Genomic DNA, 9,337 nt, shown 5'->3' on the forward strand with positions numbered 1-9,337 from the left:
GCTTCACTTTTGGGCAATCGGTCACGTCATCCATCTTAATATACAGTTTATAGATTTAAATGATTATAGCAAAAGGCTGCAGCATAATAAAAATGGCGTCTGAAAACTTGAACTGTCGTAAACCTCTGTCTGTGACATGATTGTTTTCTGCTGACTGATTTATGTTGCGTGCAATACACCCTTAAACTATTATCAAATTAATTCACACCTGAGGGTGAAACCGATCTTAACACAACAGGAAATTCTCTCAGAATCTTTTCTATTGGTCGAAGGAGAAGAGTATTTTTATTTTTACGCTTCTCAGATTGCTCCGGCCCCTTGAGGCAGATCTGTGATTTACGATATTTGATTGTATGATTAACATTTGATTTGACTTGATTATATAATTGACTCTCAGCAGTTTGCTCTGTAGTGAGCAGCACATTGAAAAAAGTGACACTCTGCATGGAACAGATCTGAGTAGAAAACAGTGAACATGCTGTGGAACCTCTATTCTTCATTCCATCTTTACATCTCATACCTTCTCATCGCTAACACACAACCTGAGATCACCTGGTGACAACTGTCAACACACTACAAACTCCTCCTGGGGTTTATCACAGGAATAGAAAAAGGTTGAGGTGTGTCCCCTGGTTCTAGTTAAAGTGATGAAAGAAGATGAAGGTGACATTTGATGGTGATGTGGAATTTGTGCTGTAAATAAACAGGGGGAGGGAAAGGGGGTGAGAGGGGAGGAGGTGAGGCGGGAGGAGGTGAGAGGGGAGGAGGTGAGGGAGTGAGGGAGCGAGGGAGGGAGCCTCTTTTATTGCAACAGTTGATTGTTCTCAGAGTCAAAACACTGCATGCTCCAGCCACTGTCGGACTGGCATTGTAATAACAAACAATCCTCATCTGCTGCCATTGAGGTTCACACAATCTGAATTGTCCGAGTGGGTGCAAGTATCTGCCCCCACGCCGCGGGGGGGCAACAACAGGAACCGCAGAGTGGCTCCTGCAGCGCTCCAGATAAGAGCGGCCCTCACTGAGGACCCGAGGCTCCAGTAATGAATAACACTTATGATATTCAGTGATTCAAGACAATGTGCCGTCTGGAATCTGCAGAGACAAAGCCGAGGTGTTTGGTAGATGACACATCAAACCACCCGCCTTCACTGCGTCCTGCGTGCATCATGGAATCCCTCATTGTTCTTCAGCAGACACTGTCAGAGCAGATGATGACATGTTTGTGAGACACATTTTCCCCTGTATATATATAAATATATATATATATATATATATATATGTCTTTCACACGGCTCTTATGTAATGGAACAGAAAAGGAACAACAGTGTCTGGAATGCTGTTTGCTTTAAATGCATGTGTTACGCCCTTCACGTCCATACACCCAACAGGAATTCATCTTCAACGTAAAGGCTGAAGCTGACTGGCTGGTTTCTCACTGGCTGATTTGGACGAGGATCCAGGACAGTTTCTAAATTGTGTCAAATGTCTTGGCCGTTGGCCTCCGAGTGAAGATATATTATGCAAATACAAGAGCAGTATTTGAAAAACAAAAAAGGAGCTTATCAACTTTTCTCATCTGAGAGCGGAGGAGGCCTGAGGAAATATGGTTATGCAACTCTAATAAAGAGGGGGGGGGGCGGGGGTTTGGAGGTAGAACAAGGTCAGGCATCTCATTTATTGAATGTGTTGTTTACCATATAACACAAGTTGCTAAGCTCGGGGGTGTGTGCAGGCTGACAAACTGCAGCGCTGGATGTAGACACCACACTCTGTGATTACCAGGAGCATAATGAATCTGTTCCCTCACAGGATATACTTGTTATAAACAAGCCTGTGGTTTGCAGCGACGTGTGTTTCAAGGCCCAGCAATCATCACAAACTCAGATTAATCATCTTAAATAAAGATACCGGCTCATGCATAAAAGCCTCGTCATGCTGAGTGCTCACAACAATAACAGCCCAGACGAGGAGCACACGGAATCTGCCGAGATTAGACGGTAAACATCAATTTAAATGTGATTTCAGTCGAATTGGAGATTTGTGGCCTAAATGCTCAAATTGAAGGGACGTGTATCAACCAACTCTAAGAGAAGACGTTTAGAAACAGTTATAAGGCTTTGCAAAAAATACATTCTGAAGAAACTGTAATTGCTGCACGGATTATGTTCAGTGGAGAAGTTCTTTCGGGACCAGGTCCGGTCACGTTCATGTGCAACACAACGTCAGGAAGAACTGTGGCTCGACAAAATGCTCAATTATCACATGAATCCTCATTATGAGCAGTTTGGACGATATAGAGATCAACGTTTATTTAACACAATTACTCACTGACTTTGGAAATATTGTGAGTATGTGTCTGTGTGTGCGTGCGGGTGTGTGTGTACTCATTTTGTTAAACTGTCAACAATGAACTGAAGTCAATGCACTGTCATCATAGGGATAGTTGCATAAGGTGTATGTCTGTGCGTGTGTGTTTATTTAACAGTGGATTTACTTTAACTCTGGACTGAATTTTATATATGTGTATATGTGTGTGTATATACTTTAGAATATAGGACAATATGGTGAATATATACAAATATATATGAATGTATAATACAAATAAATGATAAAAATGAAATACAAAGTAGATAATCGATTGAATATGTTGCAGTGCTCGACCACAACCTACTAAAAACTGCTAAATACTGTATATATTCAACACACTGGTAAAATTATATTCAAATTGTTCAGTATTTGTTTCTGTTCTTCGTCCAAAAACTCAAACTACATATTTCCACACAGCTGAATATTAGATTTTGTTTTAGTTCTTCTATTCGTCATCTTGGCTGAAGCTGAGCTACATGAGTCACCGTCTGGCTGAGAGTAAATATTTGGTAGATGTGTTCGGTATCAGTGTTTACAAGCCGCTCATCAGCAGTAAGCTCCAATTACAAGATAAGTGACAAACCTCAATTAAACATTATCACGAAATAAAAGGAAACTGCCCGGAGACAGGGTTGGAACTCGAAAGGACACAAAGCTGTAATTTCAACTGTCACACACACACACACACAGACACACACACATCCGTTCGTCCGTTCCATTACTAATAATGAGTGGGACTTCAATCGCCCGTCCAAATAGAATTGACTTCCTGTTTTTCTATAGAAGCAAACCAGAGCCTGTCATTTCAACTGTCCTCACTGGGATTCCAGAGAAGCACCTTCTACATCCTGAACAGAAACCGGTCCACCGCGAAGTTAGTGGGAATCAAACCTCTCTGAACTATGGATGCCCCGAGGACTCTGGCGTTTCGTTCTCACCACGCCTCCCGAGATCTTCCTGACCAATCACAACAACCGATAAAGAAGGTGGCAGGAAGGAAGGACTCTTCGATTCGAGAGCATTCGAAGAATCTTTGTGGAAAAAAATAGAAAAGAGCTAATGAGAATCCTGATTGTTCCCGAAACTCCTCCGAGAAACACGGAGTTCATCGTAACCATTAAACCCAATGAGCATGTCCAGGACTTCCCTCTCACTCCACTGCTGTTTGCTTGTTATACTGGTTGAACTGGAATGCTCACACATGCTGCTCCTGATCGAGGACTCGGCATTAAAGCAAAAGAAAAAGGGAAGGCAGGTTATTATGACTGGCAGACAGGTTCTGTTGTGTTTGAGGGCTGCAGTTATTCTCAGCGCTACTGTACACCTCAGTCTGTGTCAGAGTTGTGGGAACAAAAATGTTTCCATGGGCGAAATGTTTTCCACAACAAAACACTCCCTCTGAATATTCAAGTTGAGTCCAGGTCCTTTTTTTTTCTTCGAACATTGTCCAACTCACAGAGGACAAGTCAGGTACATGTATCACACTCAAGTTCAGACAAGATCCGGCACTTAGTGATTTCATTAAAAATCAAAACCCTCAAAGGAGGAATGCAGATGTTGTGCAGCATCCAACACAGATATAATTAAGTGCTGCAGAGTTAGAACCAATGCCACGCAGCACTTGTCAGTTTGCTTTTCAGTAAACACACTCACGAGCACCTCTGGACACGTTGGGAGAAGGAACGAGTGGTTACAGATAAAGACAAGGAGACAAACACGAGTATCTAAGGGGCATTGCTGTGGCTTTAGTTTGGGCTGGGCTCTAATAGCTTGTTGTGTATTTTGGTAAAAAGATATGTGTATTTGTACAAGAATTGTGTGTCCCAACTTGAGAGGAAAGTAAAGAAGCCCAAGAGGCGTTTGGTTTTTTGTGTCCAATCCTAAACCCAGACCAACCTTTGACCCCATGAGTGCATGGAGAGTTTTATAAATACTGAGATCCCAAAAAGAAATCTCCAATATGAACTAGACCTGGTGGAGGTGAGTAAAGTGTGCGACTGAAAGCTCAGGAACAACAAGGAGAAGAGAACTGCTGAAAACCGATATCGGCAAAATCCACTGATGAACTTTAAATCTTGAAAAACAAACAACAACGGAGTGAAGATTCCCTCGTGAAGCTCTCGCACACATTTCATAATCTGCACTGATCTCCAACACATCTGCACTCGTACCTCAGGGAGCTGTGATCAGACAAACCTGCTGCATGCAATGTCTGCTTCCTGCACAGACACACACACACCCACACACACACAGACGCTGCTTCATTAATGACATCGCGTGCCGACAGTTTCTCTTTCTCTCCACTCTCACGCCATGACATCACAGGGTTTAACGTATCCCCAGTGTTGCAGAGCGGCTGGCGGTAAGTCGGCCTGACAGCCGGTGACATGAAGCAGCATTCCTCGCATGCCGCCCTGCTGGGGAAAGCAGATCACAACATATCTGAGTGAAGTTTGATGAGCGTGCAGAGACGACGGGGAAGCGGCTTAAAGAGGATTTTCGCTGATCATGTCAGAGCCAATAAACAGTGCAGAGTGGGGGACATTTAACAAAGAGCAACAACTCACTGTTACATTAAAAACATCCATAAATTTCCCCCGTGTCCAATGTTAAGTTGCACAGAGAAGAACCTGGTGTTCAGAACCGTGTGTAACTCGGACATGAGCTAATTTAACAGCTATTTGATTAACGTAAATCAACTCTGAGGCTAAAAGCTAACGTGACGGTAATAAACTCATCTGTAACTCTTCATAATGTTCTGACATTCGATAATAATCAGTTATTCAAGTAATAAAAACCTGCAGATTAATCTAACAGGTAATAAATAACCGCCCGCCACAAGACCAGCTCCTTCCCGGCTGCAGTTGGCCCGGGACCCCCAACTGACTCTGACTTTTATTCCGCCCCCACACCTCAAGGATCTGTTAAATGAACACATTATATTATATTATATTATACTGCATTACATTGCATATTGCAGTCTGACACTGTTCACTGTTTTGCATCTTGCATTTCACTTTTTACTTCACTTTTTATATCTTTTATCTATTATTTATATTTTATTTAGATATGTTTATATCTAAATAAATGTTACTTTGTATAAATATTAGAAAAAGGGAGTAAATAAGAAGTAAATACTGAGTAAATATATATTGTTTCCTTTTATTGCTTTTCTTATGTGTGTTGTATTTATTTTGTTTTTATGTTTTTATGTTCATTGTTCATTGTATGCACCAATAACCAGAGCAAATTCCTTGTAGGTTTAAACCTACTTGGAAATAAATACTTTCTGATTCTGATAAAGTAAATTAATAGGATAAACTTCTCAATTCTAATAAAAGGAGCAAATAGACATCGTTCTCATGATGTTTTCTTAATACACATACTCAAAGTCCATCTTTATTTCAGCACCATCTCAGATAAGAGATCCCCTCCTGTGATCATCTGCCTCCATCACTTGAGGAAAGGACCAGGGGAGTTGGTAAAGGACCAGGGGAGTTGATACAGGACCAGGGGAGTTGATACAGGACCAGGGGAGTTGATAAAGGACCAGGGGAGTTGATACAGGACCAGGGGAGTTGGTAAAGGACCAGGGGAGTTGATACAGGACCAGGGGAGTTGATACAGGACCAGGGGAGTTGATACAGGACCAGGGGAGTTGATAAAAGACCAGGGGAGTTGATACAGGACCAGGGGAGTTGATACAGGACCAGGGGAGTTGATACAGGACCAGGGGAGTTGATAAAGGACCAGGGGAGTTGATACAGGACCAGGGGAGTTGATACAGGACCAGGGGAGTTGATACAGGACCAGGGGAGTTGGTAAAGGACCAGGGGAGTTGATACAGGACCAGGGGAGTTGATAAAAGACCAGGGGAGTTGATAAAAGACCAGGGGAGTTGATAAAGGACCAAGGGAGTTGATACAGGACCAGGGGAGTTGATACAGGACCAGGGGAGTTGGTAAAGGACCAGGGGAGTTGATACAGGACCAGGGGAGTTGATAAAAGACCAGGGGAGTTGGTAAAAGACCAGGGGAGTTGATACAGGACCAGGGGAGTTGATAAAGGACCAGGGGAGTTGATACAGGACCAGGGGAGTTGGTAAAGGACCAGGGGAGTTGATAAAGGACCAGGGGAGTTGGTAAAGGACCAGGGGAGTTGATAAAGGACCAGGGGAGTTGATAAAGGACCAGGGGAGTTGATAACGGACCAGGGGAGTTGATAAAGGACCAGGGGAGTTGATAAAGGACCAGGGGAGTTACAGGACCAGGGGAGTTGATAAAGGACCAGGGGAGTTGATAACGGACCAGGGGAGTTGATAAAGGACCAGGGGAGTTGATAAAGGACCAGGGGAGTTACAGGACCAGGGGAGTTGATACAGGACCAGGGGAGGTGATAAAGGACCAAGGGAGTTGGTAAAGGACCAGGGGAGTTGGTAAAGGACCAGGGGAGTTGGTAAAGGACCAGGGGAGTTGATAAAGGACCAGGGGAGTTGATAAAGGACCAGGGGAGTTGATAAAGGACCAGGGGAGTTGATACAGGACCAGGGGAGTTGATACAGGACCAGGGGAGTTGATAAAGGATCAGGGGAGTTGATAAAGGACCAGGGGAGTTGATACAGGACCAGGGGAGTTGATAAAGGACCAGGGGAGTTGGTAAAGGACCAGGGGAGTTGGTAAAGGACATGGGGAGTTGATAAAGGACCAGGGGAGTTGGTAAAGGACCAGGGGAGTTGATACAGGACCAGGGGAGTTGATAAAGGACCAGGGGAGTTGATAAAGGACCAAGGGAGTTGGTAAAGGACCAGGGGAGTTGATACAGGACCAGGGGAGTTGATAAAGGACCAGGGGAGTTGGTAAAGGACCAGGGGAGTTGATACAGGACCAGGGGAGTTGGTAAAGGACCAGGGGAGTTGATAAAGGACCAGGGGAGTTGGTAAAGGACCAGGGGAGTTGGTAAAGGACCAGGGGAGTTGATACAGGACCAGGGGAGTTGGTAAAGGACCAGGGGAGTTGATAAAGGACCAGGGGAGTTGATAAAGGACCAGGGGAGTTGATACCGGCGCATCATGACACATCATGACACATCATAACAGCCCAGTGAGAGACACCAGATTCAAAATTGAGTCACGACAAACACGCCGGTACGTTCCTATCGTCGCACGTGAATGCTGTTTGTGTGTGTTTGCGTTCGGTTGTGTAGGGGGCACGTCCGATAACAACCTGAGCTCAGGATTAACCGCGTGCATCCCTGGCTGATGCATCCGGTATGTCATCTGATCGGCCTCCCCCGCGAGGCGTGAAACCCTCACGACCATGACAGGATCCGGGCCGAGCTGTGAGTGAAAGTGTTCAGTCACGAATACCCTCACGTCACAGCTGCATGGATCTCTAAATGGCTTTTGACTCATCTGTCAGTAGCGCTGTGACATAATCTGAGGATTACCTGGATTATTTACAGGGAAGCAAAACTTGAAATGCGCTGTTCAGGGAGACAAGTTGGTGTTAACCACCCGTGTGTACAGACAGGGACATGGCGTTCATCCTGCTGGCGTACGGGTTCGACCCCAGCCCCTGCGGCCTTGAGACGGTATCACCTTCCTGATGCATGATGTCATGGGACGCCATCTACGTCTGCCATCTACGCCCGTATCGAATGGCCACTCACCCTCATCCCGTCAGGGTATGAGGGCCTGTAACATCGCTGCTCTGCTTTCAAAGCCGGCGTCAAGTGACAGGAGGGATGGTTGGAAAAACAAAACATTACCGCAGTGACAGAGTAGAGCACATACCTCCACCAGGACCCTGGTCGGAGCTGTTTAAGGTTTTCTGTAGTATTTGTTTAGTTTGAAGAATATAACAAGTTAGATTTTGCCTTTAAAATCATAATTTTAGTTATTTTTGGTACTTTTCTCTTTTTATTTTGAAGGTATTGAACATTTGGTTATTTTATATATACAGAATGGTTAGATGAGTGATGTTAAAGAAAGTAATAATTTTTTTTTAATTACTGGATCCGCTCCTTTGTCTGGATCCTCACCAACATTTAACGAGTTCTTTCCTTGGCCTGTTTCCCATCCTCCAACCAGTAGCGTCTGTGTAATCCTGCCCACAACAAACAAACAGAAAACCAGCACCTCCTTGGCCGAGGCAACACAAATTCTTGACTGGAGCAAAAATATGTTGTATAATAAGAGGAGGTAACTCCGAGACAAATCCTTCTCGACTGCTAAACGTCTCTTTAAACCGGGCCGGGTGCCAGTCTGACTTCCTCTGGCTCGTGTACTCTTGGAAAGCAGCAGTGCAGGAAGCAGAATTGAATGCATCCCTCCAGGGTTAATACAAACCCAGGAGAGTCTGCAAAGCCTTTTCTTTCTCTCTCTCTCTCTCTCTCGGACAGAATGGGATGAGAGGGCGGCCGGGCCTGCCGTACTGGAAGCTGACAAGTGAACGCCACGGCTGGCAGCAAGAATGTGGTTATGAAACAAAACAAAAAACCTTGTGCAGCGAGTTCCAAATTAAACAATATGCGGCTATTGGAGATTTCATAAAGGGAGCCAGCAGCTCTGGCCCATGGACAAACTATTGTATTCTTCCTCTTTAGTGTCTCCAGCTTTACGCAGCTTGAATAGTTCGCAGGTCTTATCTACAGCCAGCTGCAGCATAACATAACACACAGAGTCCACAGATACACAAGCTTATACAGCAGTATTTAATACACACACAGCCACACCACACACACACTTACCACCAAGGAGGTGTTGGTTTGTTGGTGGGTTTGTCGGCTGGATTACCACAGAACAAATGTCCTCAGATTTGGTGAAATGATGGGACGTGGAAACACAACCAGAAGTCTCTTCTTCTTGGTCGGTCTAAAAAAATCAATTTCTGTATTTGGAGCTGCAGAGAAGAAGAAGTGGTTTCTGGTTTAATCTGATTGGTGCAGATTCACATACTTATACATTTCT

The sequence above is a fragment of the Pleuronectes platessa genome, chromosome 18 (genome assembly GCF_947347685.1).
Source record: "Pleuronectes platessa chromosome 18, fPlePla1.1, whole genome shotgun sequence".
Classification (NCBI taxonomy): domain Eukaryota; kingdom Metazoa; phylum Chordata; class Actinopteri; order Pleuronectiformes; family Pleuronectidae; genus Pleuronectes; species Pleuronectes platessa.